Here is a 14,444-nt window from a genome sequence, read left to right on the forward strand (position 1 = left end):
ACAGAGAGAGAGAGAGACAGGCCCCTCAGAGCCAGATACAGACAGAGAGAGAGAGAGAGACAGGCCCCTCAGAGCCAGATACAGACAGAGAGAGAGAGAGACAGGCCCCTCAGAGCCAGATACAGACAGAGAGAGAGAGAGACAGGCCCCTCAGAGCCAGATACAGACAGAGAGAGAGAGAGACAGGCCCCTCAGAGCCAGATACAGACAGAGAGAGAGAGACAGGCCCCTCAGAGCCAGATACAGAGAGAGAGAGAGAGAGACAGGCCCCTCAGAGCCAGATACAGACAGATAGAGAGAGAGACAGGCCCCTCAGAGCCAGATACAGACAGAGAGAGAGAGAGACAGGCCCCTCAGAGCCAGATACAGACAGAGAGAGAGAGAGACAGGCCCCTCAGAGCCAGATACAGACAGAGAGAGAGAGAGACAGGCCCCTCAGAGCCAGATACAGACAGAGAGAGAGAGAGACAGGCCCCTCAGAGCCAGATACAGACAGAGAGAGAGAGAGACAGGCTGGCTGGTGAACAGCTGATTCTACTGTAGGTAGCCCTATAATAACCAGACTATACAGCTGATTCTACTGTAGGTAGCCCTATAATAACCGGCCTATACAGCTGATTCTACTGTAGGTAGACCTGTAATAACCAGACTATACAGCTGATTCTACTGTAGGTAGACCTATAATAACCAGACTATACAGCTACTGTAGGTAGACCTATAATAACCAGACTATACAGCTGATTCTACTGTAGGTAGACCTGTAATAACCAGACTATACAGCTACTGTAGGTAGACCTATAATAACCAGACTATACAGCTGATTCTACTGTAGGTAGCCCTATAATAACCAGACTATACAGCTACTGTAGGTAGACCTATAATAACCAGACTATACAGCTGATTCTACTGTAGGTAGACCTATAATAACCAGACTATACAGCTGATTCTACTGTAGGTAGCCCTGTAATAACCAGACTATACAGCTGATTCTACTGTAGGTAGACCTATAATAACCAGACTATACAGCTACTGTAGGTAGCCCTATAATAACCAGACTATACAGCTGATTCTACTGTAGGTAGACCTATAATAACCAGACTATACAGCTGATTCTACTGTAGGTAGACCTATAATAACCAGACTATACAGCTACTGTAGGTAGACCTATAATAACCAGACTATACAGCTGATTCTACTGTAGGTAGACCTATAATAACCAGACTATACAGCTGATTCTACTGTAGGTAGACCTATAATAACCAGACTATACAGCTGATTCTACTGTAGGTAGACCTATAATAACCAGACTATACAGCTGATTCTACTGTAGGTAGCCCTATAATAACCAGACTATACAGCTGATTCTACTGTAGGTAGACCTGTAATAACCAGACTATACAGCTACTGTAGGTAGCCCTATAATAACCAGACTATACAGCTGATTCTACTGTAGGTAGCCCTGTAATAACCAGACTATACAGCTACTGTAGGTAGACCTATAATAACCAGACTATACAGCTACTGTAGGTAGACCTGTAATAACCAGACTATACAGCTACTGTAGGTAGACCTATAATAACCAGACTATACAGCTGATTCTACTGTAGGTAGACCTATAATAACCAGACTATACAGCTACTGTAGGTAGACCTGTAATAACCAGACTATACAGCTGATTCTACTGTAGGTAGACCTGTAATAACCAGACTATACAGCTAGGCTACTGTACTGCCACGTATCTGTATTCCCAGGTAGGAACGGAGATCAAAGCAGACTGTATTTGCCGAACTCAGAGCCATAATGGATGCTATCATTACTATCATTAAGATTAGACTTCAATATATCGACTGGGTAAACAGGGAGAAGGGCCTAAAGTTGCTATGGAAATGAAACAGGTTGTGAAGGTCAGATGTAGTCGTTCAGAGAGGCTATGTAACAGGCTACGCTACGCTGCAGAGAGGCTATGTAACAGGCTACGCTATGCTGTAGAGAGGCTATGTAACAGGCTACGCTATGCTGTAGAGAGGCTATGTAACAGGCTACGCTATGCTGTAGAGAGGCTATGTAACAGGCTACGCTACGCTGCAGAGAGGCTATGTAACAGGCTACGCTACGCTGCAGAGAGGCTATGTAACAGGCTACGCTACACTGCAGAGAGGCTATGTAACAGGCTACGCTGCAGAGAGGCTATGTAACAGGCTACGCTGTAGAGAGGAAATGTAACAGGCTACGCTACGCTGCAGTGAGGCTATGTAACAGGCTACGCCGTAGAGAGGCTATGTAACAGGCTACGCTGCAGAGAGGCTATGTAACAGGCTACGCTGCAGAGAGGCTATGTAACAGGCTATGCTGTAGAGAGGCTATGTAACAGGCTACGCCGTGCTGCAGAGAGGCTATGTAACAGGCTACGCTGCAGAGAGGCTATGTAACAGGCTACGCTGCGCTGCAGAGAGGCTATGTAACAGGCTACGCTGCGCTGCAGAGAGGCTATGTAACAGGCTACGCTGTAGAGAGGCTATGTAACAGGCTAGGCTACGCTGTAGAGAGGCTATGTAACAGGCTACGCTGCAGAGAGGCTATGTAACAGGCTACGCTGTAGAGAGGCTAAGTAACAGGCTACGCTGCAGAGAGGCTATGTAACAGGCTACGCTGTGCTGTAGAGAGGCTATGTAACAGGCTACGCTGTGCTGTAGAGAGGCTATGTAACAGGCTACGCTGTAGAGAGGCTATGTAACAGGCTACGCTGCAGAGAGGCTATGTAACAGGCTACGCTGCAGAGAGGCTATGTAACAGGCTACGCTACACTGCAGAGAGGCTATGTAACAGGCTACGCTGCAGAGAGGCTATGTAACAGGCTACGCTGTAGAGAGGAAATGTAACAGGCTACGCTACGCTGCAGAGAGGCTATGTAACAGGCTACGCTACGCTGCAGAGAGGCTATGTAACAGGCTACGCTGCGCTGCAGAGAGGCTATGTAACAGGCTACGCTGTGCTGCAGATGCTATGTAACGGGCTACGCTGCGCTGCAGAGAGGCTATGTAACAGGCTACGCTGCAGAGAGGCTATGTAACAGGCTACGCTGCAGAGAGGCTATGTAACAGGCTACGCTGCAGAGAGGCTATGTAACAGGCTGTGCTGCAGAGAGGCTATGTAACAGGCTACGCTGCGCTGCAGAGAGGCTATGTAACAGGCTACGCTATAGAGAGGCTATGTAACAGGCTACGGGGCTGGAGGGGCTGGAGGCAGGGCAGGAGGCTGGAGGCAGGGCAGGAGGCTGGGCAGGAGGCTGGAGGCTGGGCTGGAAGCAGGGCGGGGGGCTGTAGGCCGGGCTGGAAGCAAGGCAGGAGGCTGGAGGCAGGGCAGGGGGATGTAGTCGTTCTGAGAGGCTATGTAACAGGCTACGCTATGCTGTAGAGAGGCTATGTAACAGGCTACGCTATGCTGTAGAGAGGCTATGTAACAGGCTACACTGCAGAGAGGCTATGTAACAGGCTATGCTGTAGAGAGGAAATGTAACAGGCTACGCTACGCTGCAGTGAGGCTATGTAACAGGCTACGCCGTAGAGAGGCTATGTAACAGGCTACGCTGCAGAGAGGCTATGTAACAGGCTACGCTGCAGAGAGGCTATGTAACAGGCTACGCCGCGCTGCAGAGAGGCTATGTAACAGGCTACGCTGTGCTGCAGAGAGGCTATGTAACAGGCTACGCTGCAGAGAGGCTATGTAACAGGCTACGCTGCGCTGCAGAGAGGCTATGTAACAGGCTACGCTGCGCTGCAGAGAGGCTATGTAACAGGCTACGCTGTAGAGAGGCTATGTAACAGGCTAGGCTACGCTGTAGAGAGGCTATGTAACAGGCTACGCTGCAGAGAGGCTATGTAACAGGCTACGCTGTAGAGAGGCTAAGTAACAGGCTACGCTGCAGAGAGGCTATGTAACAGGCTACGCTGTGCTGTAGAGAGGCTATGTAACAGGCTACGCTGTGCTGTAGAGAGGCTATGTAACAGGCTACGCTGTAGAGAGGCTATGTAACAGGCTACGCTGCAGAGAGGCTATGTAACAGGCTACGCTGCAGAGAGGCTATGTAACAGGCTACGCTACACTGCAGAGAGGCTATGTAACAGGCTACGCTGCAGAGAGGCTATGTAACAGGCTACGCTGTAGAGAGGAAATGTAACAGGCTACGCTACGCTGCAGAGAGGCTATGTAACAGGCTACGCTACGCTGCAGAGAGGCTATGTAACAGGCTACGCTGCGCTGCAGAGAGGCTATGTAACAGGCTACGCTGTGCTGCAGATGCTATGTAACGGGCTACGCTGCGCTGCAGAGAGGCTATGTAACAGGCTACGCTGCAGAGAGGCTATGTAACAGGCTACGCTGCAGAGAGGCTATGTAACAGGCTACGCTGCAGAGAGGCTATGTAACAGGCTACGCTGCAGAGAGGCTATGTAACAGGCTGTGCTGCAGAGAGGCTATGTAACAGGCTACGCTGCGCTGCAGAGAGGCTATGTAACAGGCTACGCTATAGAGAGGCTATGTAACAGGCTACGGGGCTGGAGGGGCTGGAGGCAGGGCAGGAGGCTGGAGGCAGGGCAGGAGGCTGGGCAGGAGGCTGGAGGCTGGGCTGGAAGCAGGGCGGGGGGCTGTAGGCCGGGCTGGAAGCAAGGCAGGAGGCTGGAGGCAGGGCAGGGGGCTGGAGGCTGGGCTGGAAGCAGGGCAGTAGGATGAAGGCTGGAGGCGGAAGGCAGGGTAGGGGGCTGAGCTGGAGGCTGAAGTTTGGAAGCAGGACAGGAGGCAGAAGGCTAGAGGCTGGAGGCAGGGCAGGAGGCAGTGCTGGAGGCAGGGGAGGAGGCTGGGCTGGAGGATGGGCTGAAAGCTGGAGGCAGTGCTGGGCTAAACACAAAGCTGGGGACTTGGCAGGACACTGGGCTGGGCTAAAGACAGGGCAGGAGGATGGGCAGGACACTGGGCTGGGCTAAAGACAGGGCAGGAGGCTTGGCAGGACACTAGGCTGGGTTAAAGACAGGGCAGGAGGCTTGGCAGGACACTGGGCTGGGCTAAAGACAGGGCAGGAGGCTGGGCAGGACACTGGACTGGGCTAAAGACAGGGCAGGAGGCTGGGCAGGACACTGGGCTGGGCTAAAGACAGGGCAGGAGGCCGGGCAGGACACTGGGCTGGGCTAAAGACAGGGCAGGAGGCCGGGCAGGACACTGGGCTAGGCTAAAGACAGGGCAGGAGGCTTGGCAGGACACTAGGCTGGGCTAAAGACAGGGCAGGAGGCCGGGCAGGACACTGGGCTGGGCTAAAGACAGGGCAGGAGGCCGGGCAGGACGCTAGGCTGGGCTAAAGACAGGGCAGGACACTGGGCTGGGCTAAAGGCAGGGCAGGAGGCTTGGCAGGACACTGGGCTGGGCTAAAGACAGGGCAGGAGGCTGGGCAGGACACTAGGCTGGGCTAAAGACAGGGCAGGAGGCTTGGCAGGACACTGGGCTGGGCTAAAGACAGGGCAGGACACTGGGCTGGGCTAAAGGCAGGGCAGGAGGCTTGGCAGGACACTGGGCTGGGGTAAAGACAGGGCAGGAGGCTTGGCAGGACACTGGGCTGGGCTAAAGACAGGGCAGGAGGCTTGGCAGGACACTGGGCTGGGCTAAAGACAGGCCAGGAGGCTTGGCAGGACACTGGGCTGGGTTAAAGACAGGGCAGGAGGCTTGGAAGGACACAGGGCTGGGCAAAAGACAGGGCAGGAGGCCGGGCAGGACGCTGGGCTGGGCTAAAGACAGGGCAGGAGGCCGGGCAGGACGCTAGGCTGGGCTAAAGTCAGGTCAGGAGGCCGGGCAGAACACTGGGCTGGGCTAAAGACAGGGCAGGAGGCTTGGCAGGACACTAGGCTGGGCTAAAGACAGGGCAGGAGGCCGGGCAGGACATTGGGCTGGGCTAAAGACAGGGCAGGAGGCCGGGCAGGACACTGGGCTGGGCTAAAGACAGGGCAGGAGGCTTGGCAGGACACTGGGCTGGGCTGGGCTAAAGACAGGGCAGGAGACCGGGCAGGACACTGGGCTGGGCTAAAGACAGGGCAGGAGGCCGGGCAGGACGCTAGGCTGGGCTAAAGACAGGGCAGGAGGCTTGGCAGGACACTGGGCTGGGCTAAAGACAGGGCAGGAGGCTGGGCAGGACAGTGTGTTTTCACTCTCTCTCTCCTCTGGTCCTTTTCAGCAGTTTAATTATTAACCAGAAAGAAAATGTTTGATTGTGCCATTATCTGAGGAGCAACAAAATGAAGCCAGGAGTGTGTGTGTGTGTGTGTGTGTGTGTGTGTGTGTGTGTGTGTGTGTGTGTGTGTGAGAGTCATTGTGACATCACCAATGCAAAACAGAACCACCTGCAAATAAAAAGAGCCAGCCAATCATATCGACCGCATCGTTGCTTTCACCTGACATCATCAGGTACGGAACACAAAGTCCCAACCGCTGGACCATTCTGGGGCTACATCCCACATGGTACCCCATTCTCTACCGCTGGACCATTCTGGGGCGACATCCCACATGGTACCCCATTCTCTACCGCTGGACCATTCTGGGGCTATATCCCACATGGTACCCCATTCTCTACCGCTGGACCATTCTGGGGCGACATCCCACATGGTACCCCATTCTCTACCGCTGGACCATTCTGGGGCGACATCCCACATGGTACCCCATCCTCTACCGCTGGACCATTCTGGGGCGACATCCCACATGGTACCCCATTCTCTACCGCTGGACCATTCTGGGGCTACATCCCACATGGCACCCCATTCTCTACCGCTGGACCATTCTGGGGCGACATCCCACATGGTACCCCATTCTCTACCGCTGGACCATTCTGGGGCGACATCCCACATGGTACCCCATTCTCTACCGCTGGACCATTCTGGGGCTACGTCCCACATGGTACCCCATTCTCTACCGCTGGACCATTCTGGGGCGACATCCCACATGGTACCCAATTCTCTAGCGCTGGACCATTCTGGGGCTACAACCCACATGGTACCCCATTCTCTACCGCTGGACCATTCTGGGCGACAACCCACATGGTACCCCATTCTCTACCGCTGGACCATTCTGGGGCTACGTCCCACATGGTACCCCATTCTCTACCGCTGGACCATGCTGGGGTTACGTCCCACATGGTACCCCATTCTCTACCGCTGGACCATTCTGGGGCTACGTCCCACATGGCACCCCATTCTCTACCGCTGGACCATTCTGGGGTTACATCCCACATGGTACCCCTTTCTCTACCGCTGGACCATTCTGGGGCGACATCCCACATGGCACCCCATTCTCTACCGCTGGACCATTCTGGGGCGACATCCCACATGGTACCCCATTCTCTACCGCTGGACCATTCTGGGGCGACAACCCACATGGTACCCCATTCTCTACCGCTGGACCATTCTGGGGCTACGTCCCACATGGTACCCCATTCTCTACCGCTGGACCATGCTGGGGTTACGTCCCACATGGTACCCCATTCTCTACCGCTGGACCATTCTGGGGCTACGTCCCACATGGCACCCCATTCTCTACCGCTGGACCATTCTGGGGTTACATCCCACATGGTACCCCATTCTCTACCGCTGAACCATTCTGGGGTTACATCCCACATGGTACCCCATTCTCTACCGCTGGACCATTCCGGGGTTACATCCCACATGGTACCCCATTCTCTACCGCTGGACCATTCTGGGACTATATCCCACATGGTACCCCATTCTCTACCGCTGGACCATTCTGGGGCGACATCCCACATGGTACCCCATTCTCTACCGCTGAACCATTCTGGGGCTACATCCCACATGGTACCCCATTCTCTACCGCTGGACCATTCTGGGGCTGCACCACATTCTCTACCGCTGGATCATTCTGGGGTTACATCCCACCCCTACGGGAGGGCAGCTCCCACTCAGCCCAGTCCAAGCTCTTCTCTGTCCTGGCACCCCAATCTCCACTCAGCCCAATCCAAGCTCTACTCTGTCCTGGCACCCCAATCTCCACTCAGCCCAATCCAAGCTCTTCTCTGCCCTGGCACACCAATGTCCACTCAGCCCAGTCCAAGCTCTTCTCTGTCCTGGCACCCCAATCTCCACTCAGCCCAGTCCAAGCTCTTCTCTGCCCTGGCACACCAATGTTCACTCAGCCCAGTCCAAGCTATTCTCTGTCCTGGCACACCAATGTTCACTCAGCCCAGTCCAAGCTATTCTCTGTCCTGGCACCCCAATGTCCACTCAGCCCAGTCCAAGCTCTTCTCTGTCCTGGCACCCCAATGTCCACTCAGCCCAGTCCAAGCTCTACTCTGTCCTGGCACCCCAATGGTGGAACCAGCTTCCCCCTGAAGTCAGGACAGCAGAGTCCCTGCTCATCTTTCCTAAACACCTGAAACCCTACCTCTGGAGTCTCTAGACACCTGAAACCCTACCTCTGGAGAGTCTCTAGACACCTGAAACCCTACCTCTGGAGAGTCTCTAAACACCTGAAACCCTACCTCTGGAGAGTCTCTAGACACCTGAAACCCTACCTCTGGAGTCTCTAAACACCTGAAACCCTACCTCTGGAGAGTCTCTAAACACCTGAAACCCTACCTCTGGAGAGTCTCTAAACACCTGAAACCCTACCTCTGGAGTCTCTAAACACCTGAAACCCTACCTCTGGAGAGTCTCTAGACACCTGAAACCCTACCTCTGGAGTCTCTAGACACCTGAAACCCTACCTCTGGAGAGTCTCTAAACACCTGAAACCCTACCTCTGGAGAGTCTCTAGACACCTGAAACCCTACCTCTGGAGAGTCTCTAGACACCTGAAACCCTACCTCTGGAGAGTCTCTAGACACCTGAAACCCTACCTCTGGAGAGTCTCTATACACCTGAAACCCTACCTCTGGAGAGTCTCTAGACACCTGAAACCCTACCTCTGGAGAGTCTCTAAACACCTGAAACCCTACCTCTGGAGAGTCTCTAGACACCTGAAACCCTACCTCTGGAGAGTCTCTAGACACCTGAAACCCTACCTCTGGAGAGTCTCTAGACACCTGAAACCCTACCTCTGGAGAGTCTCTAGACACCTGAAACCCTACCTCTGGAGTCTCTAAACACCTGAAACCCTACCTCTGGAGAGTCTCTAGACACCTGAAACCCTACCTCTGGAGTCTCTAGACACCTGAAACCCTACCTCTGGAGAGTCTCTAGACACCTGAAACCCTACCTCTGGAGAGTCTCTAGACACCTGAAACCCTACCTCTGGAGAGTCTCTAGACACCTGAAACCCTACCTCTGGAGAGTCTCTAGACACCTGAAACCCTACCTCTGGAGAGTCTCTAGACACCTGAAACCCTACCTCTGGAGAGTCTCTAGACACCTGAAACCCTACCTCTGGAGAGTCTCTAGACACCTGAAACCCTACCTCTGGAGAGTCTCTAGACACCTGAAACCCTACCTCTGGAGAGTCTCTAGACACCTGAAACCCTACCTCTGGAGTCTCTAGACACCTGAAACCCTACCTCTGGAGTCTCTAGACACCTGAAACCCTACCTCTGGAGAGTCTCTAGACACCTGAAACCCTACCTCTGGAGAGTCTCTAGACACCTGAAACCCTACCTCTGGAGAGTCTCTAGACACCTGAAACCCTACCTCTGGAGAGTCTCTAGACACCTGAAACCCTACCTCTGGAGAGTCTCTAGACACCTGAAACCCTACCTCTGGAGAGTCTCTAGACACCTGAAACCCTACCTCTGGAGAGTCTCTTAAACTCTAATATATGCCATTAGCAAACGTTTTATCCAAAGCGACTTACATTCATGCGTGGATATATTTTTAACGTCTGGGTGATCCCAGAAGTTGAACCCGCTATCCTGGTGTTGCAAGCGCCATGTACTACCAACCGTCCGCACAGAGGACCACGACTACATGTACTACCAACCGTGCCGCACAGAGGACCACGACTACATGTACTACCAACCGTGCCGCACAGAGGACCACGACTACATGTACTACCAACCGTGCCGCACAGAGGACCACGACTACATGTACTACCAACCGTGCCGCACAGAGGACCACGACTACATGTACTACCAACCGTGCCGCACAGAGGACCACGACTACATGTACTACCAACCGTGCCGCACAGAGGACCACGACTACATGTACTACCAACCGTGCCGCACAGAGGACCACGACTACATGTACTACCAACCGTGCCGCACAGAGGACCACGACTACATGTACTACCAACCGTGCCGCACAGAGGACCACGACTACATGTACTACCAACCGTGCCGCACAGAGGACCACGACTACATGTACTACAGGAAGTAGTACTACATAACAAACAGGAAGTAGTACTACATAACAAACAGGAAGGGGAAACTTTCTGAGGAACGACATCATGATAACTTCTTCCTGAAGACAGATTGTTCTGTATCACCAGACCAGATCTGACATGATAAAAACCACTTTCCCTTCCCGGGGGACGTATCCTCTAAACAAACCGTCCCTTCCTTCCAGAAGAGGAACTGACGTGATAAAAACCACTTTCCCTTCCCGGGGGACGTATCCTCTAAACAAACCGTCCCTTCCTTCCAGAAGAGGAACTGACATGATAAAAACCACTTTCCCTTCCCGGGGGACGTATCCTCTAAACAAACCGTCCCTTCCTTCCAGAAGAGGAACTGACATGATAAAAACCACCGTCGCTTCCTTCCAGAAGAGGAACTGACATGATAAAACCCACTTTCCCTTCCTTCCAGAAGAGGAACTGACATGATAAAAACCACTTTCCCTTCCCGGGGGACGTATCCTCTAAACAAACCGTCCCTTCCTTCCAGAAGAGGAACTGACATGATAAAAAACACTTTCCCTTCCTTCCAGAAGAGGAACTGACATGATAAAAACCACTTTCCCTTCCCGGGGGACGTATCCTCTAAACAAACCGTCCCTTCCTTCCAGAAGAGGAACTGACATGATGTATTGTACTGTATCAGCGTACCTCAGTAACATCACATCACGCAGTTGAAATGTAAAACAGGTTGTTGTCAACAAACTTCCCCTTTCGTCCTGGACTTACCTGGAGGATCAAAACTTCAAGATATATCCTCCCCCAAAATGACACCCTGTTCCCTTTCGAAGTGCACTACTTTTGACCAGGGCACCTGTTGGAATACTGTGCCATTTGGGACACACAGTCTCAATCTCCAATCAAACTATGTCCATCGTGTTTGTCTAGTAGGAGACGGCCATGTTGTGTTTTTCTGCCTGTCAAGTCATCCTCCTCCTAATAGGATCAACTGCATCACGCGTCTGATGAAGACGACGATGATGACGACGAAGACTCATATCACTATGTGGCGAAGACAGAACCCTCCGCCGTCAAAAAACACTAACGCCAGCTAGAGCTCTTTACGATATATCTGCTAAATACCTCCTCCGATCTCAAACCCGTCAGCCGTCCGAGAGGCGTGAGGGAGACCAGAGAGAACAGAAAGTTCACAAAGGTAAAAAAACCTCCCCAAAACAACCTTGAAGTCAACCAGTATAAAAGTAAGGGACTTAGCCGTGTGAAAACGGGGAAGCTTAGTCTTGGACGGAAACATCAGCTTCTCAGTGAACAGAGAATCCTGAACGAGAGACAAACCCACTAAAAGCCGTAGTCGGTTACATCAGAAAGCTCCGCTGTGTCGTCCTCCGCGTACAGAGTCTACCCGTACCTACCTCTCTACCTGTATAAACGGAAACGTTACACACAGTTACTACCCCACCTTTACTGTCTGTTCCGTGTTCCGCTTCCTGCTGATGTTCCTTTGTCCTGATAGTTAAGAGTCCAAAAAACACACAGGGCTGCGTCTCCCACTGTCCCTGGACGGAAAGAGGATTGGGAAGATTTATATTCTCTCTCTCTCTCTCTCTCTCACACACACACACACACACACACACACACACACACACACACACACACACACTAATCCCCATCTCATCCTCTTCCTCCTGAGCAAAGCATGCTGGGATGTGAAGAGGAAAGGGAGATTGTGTGTGTGTGTGTGGTGTGTGGGTGTGTGTGTGTGTGGTGTGTGTGTGTGTGTGTGTGTGTGTGTGTGTGTGTGTGTGTGTGTGTGTGTGGTGTGTGGTGTGTGTGGTGTGTGGGTGTGTGTGTGTGTGTGTGGTGTGTGTGTGTGTGTGTGTGTGTGTGTGTGTCCTGGTTATCCATTGTCAGGTTAGTCAGTTGCTTTATTAACTTCCATTCTGTCCAGCGACACTTCCCAAGTTCACTAGTCCATAACGGACTAACTTTGATCTGACCCGGTTCACTAGTCCATAACGGACTAGCTTTATTCTGACCCGGTACTCTGACCCGGTACTCTGACCCGGTATTCTGACCCGGTACTCTGACCCAAGATCAACCGCCTGAACCCTCATAGATTTCCTTTCCACAGCCATTACAAAATGGGTCTCTATTACAGTAGTCTATTACGGTAGTCTATTACGGTAGTCTATTACAGTAGTCTATTACAGTAGTCTATTACAGTAGTCTATTACAGTAGTCTATTACAGTAGTCTATTACAGTAGTCTATTACAGTAGTCTATATACTGTGTCTATTACAGTAGTCTATTACAGTAGTCTATTACAGTAGTCTATTACAGTAGTCTATTACAGTAGTCTATTACGGTAGTCTATTACGGTAGTCTATTACAGTAGTCTATATACTGTGTCTATTACAGTAGTCTATTACAGTAGTCTATTACAGTAGTCTATTACAGTAGTCTATTACAGTAGTCTATTACGGTAGTCTATTACGGTAGTCTATCACGGTAGTCTACTACAGTAGTCTATTATAGTAGTCTATTATAGTAGTCTATTACAGTAGTCTATCACAGTAGTCTATCACAGTAGTCTACTACAGTAGTCTACTACAGTAGTCTATTACAGTAGTCTATTACAGTAGTCTATTACAGTAGTCTATTACAGTAGTCTATTATAGTAGTCTATATACTGTGTCTATTATAGTAGTCTATTATAGTAGTCTATTACAGTAGTCTACTACAGTAGTCTATTATAGTAGTCTATATACTGTGTCTATTACAGTAGTCTATTACAGTAGTCTATTACAGTAGTCTATTACAGTAGTCTATTACAGTAGTCTATTACGGTAGTCTATTACAGTAGGCTATTACGGTAGTCTATCACAGTAGTCTACTACAGTAGTCTACTACAGTAGTCTATTATAGTAGTCTATTATAGTAGTCTATTACAGTAGTCTATCACAGTAGTCTACTACAGTAGTCTATTATAGTAGTCTATTATAGTAGTCTATTACAGTAGTCTATTACAGTAGTCTATTACAGTAGTCTATATACTGTGTCTATTATAGTAGTCTATTACAGTAGTCTATTACAGTAGTCTATTACAGTAGTCTATTTTAGTAGTCTATTACAGTAGTCTATTACAGTAGTCTATTACGGTAGTCTATTACAGTAGTCTATTACAGTAGTCTATTACAGTAGCCTATATACTGTGTCTATTATAGTAGTCTATTATGGTAGTCTATTACAGTAGTCTATTACGGTAGTCTATTACAGTAGTCTATTACAGTAGTCTATTACAGTAGTCTATTATAGTAGTCTATTACAGTAGTCTATTACGGTAGTCTATTACAGTAGTCTATATACTGTGTCTACTACAGTAGTCTATTACAGTAGTCTATTATAGTAGTCTATTACAGTAGTCTATTACGGTAGTCTATTACGGTAGTCTATTACGGTAGTCTATTACAGTAGTCTATTACAGTAGTCTATTACAGTAGTCTACTACAGTAGTCTATTATAGTAGTCTATTATAGTAGTCTATATACTGTGTCTATTATAGTAGTCTATTATAGTAGTCTATTATAGTAGTCTATTACAGTAGTCTATATACTGTGTCTACTATAGTAGTCTATTACAGTAGTCTATTACAGTAGTCTATTACAGTAGTCTATTATAGTAGTCTATTATAGTAGTCTATATACTGTGTCTACTATAGTAGTCTATTACAGTAGTCTATTATAGTAGTCTATTATAGTAGTCTATTATAGTAGTCTATATACTGTGTCTCTATTACATGTGTGTGTGGTGTGTGTGTGTGGTGTGTGTGATGTGCGTGGTGTGTGTGGTGTGTGTGGTGTGTGTGGTGTGTGTGTGTGGTGTGTGTGGTGTGGTGTGTGTGGTGTGTGTGGGGTGTGTGTGTGTGGTGGTGTGTGGTGGTGTGCGTGTGGTGGTGTGTGTGGTGTGTGTGGTGTGGTGTGTGGTGTGTGTGGTGTGGTGTGTGGTGTGTGTGTGTGTGGTGTGTGTGTGGTGTGTGTGTGTGTGTGGTGTGTGGTGTGTGTGTGGTGTGTGTGTGGTGTGTGTGTGGTGTGTGCGTGTGGTGTGTGGTGTGGTGT

The 14,444-nt window shown here is 50.3% G+C and overlaps 1 long non-coding RNA gene across 1 annotated transcript in view; it reads right to left on the bottom strand.

Annotated features, from left to right (window-relative positions):
* LOC123731951 (uncharacterized) overlaps positions 1-12,028 on the bottom strand; it is a 35,507-nt gene extending 23,479 nt beyond the window's left edge. The window contains exon 1 of the long non-coding RNA XR_006762936.1: positions 11,789-12,028. This is a non-coding gene — a long non-coding RNA (uncharacterized lncRNA). The remainder of the gene's footprint in view (positions 1-11,788) is intronic.
* Between the last annotated feature and the right edge of the window lie 2,416 nt (positions 12,029-14,444).

This window comes from Salmo salar, unplaced genomic scaffold (assembly GCF_905237065.1).
Source record: "Salmo salar unplaced genomic scaffold, Ssal_v3.1, whole genome shotgun sequence".
NCBI classification, from domain to species: domain Eukaryota; kingdom Metazoa; phylum Chordata; class Actinopteri; order Salmoniformes; family Salmonidae; genus Salmo; species Salmo salar.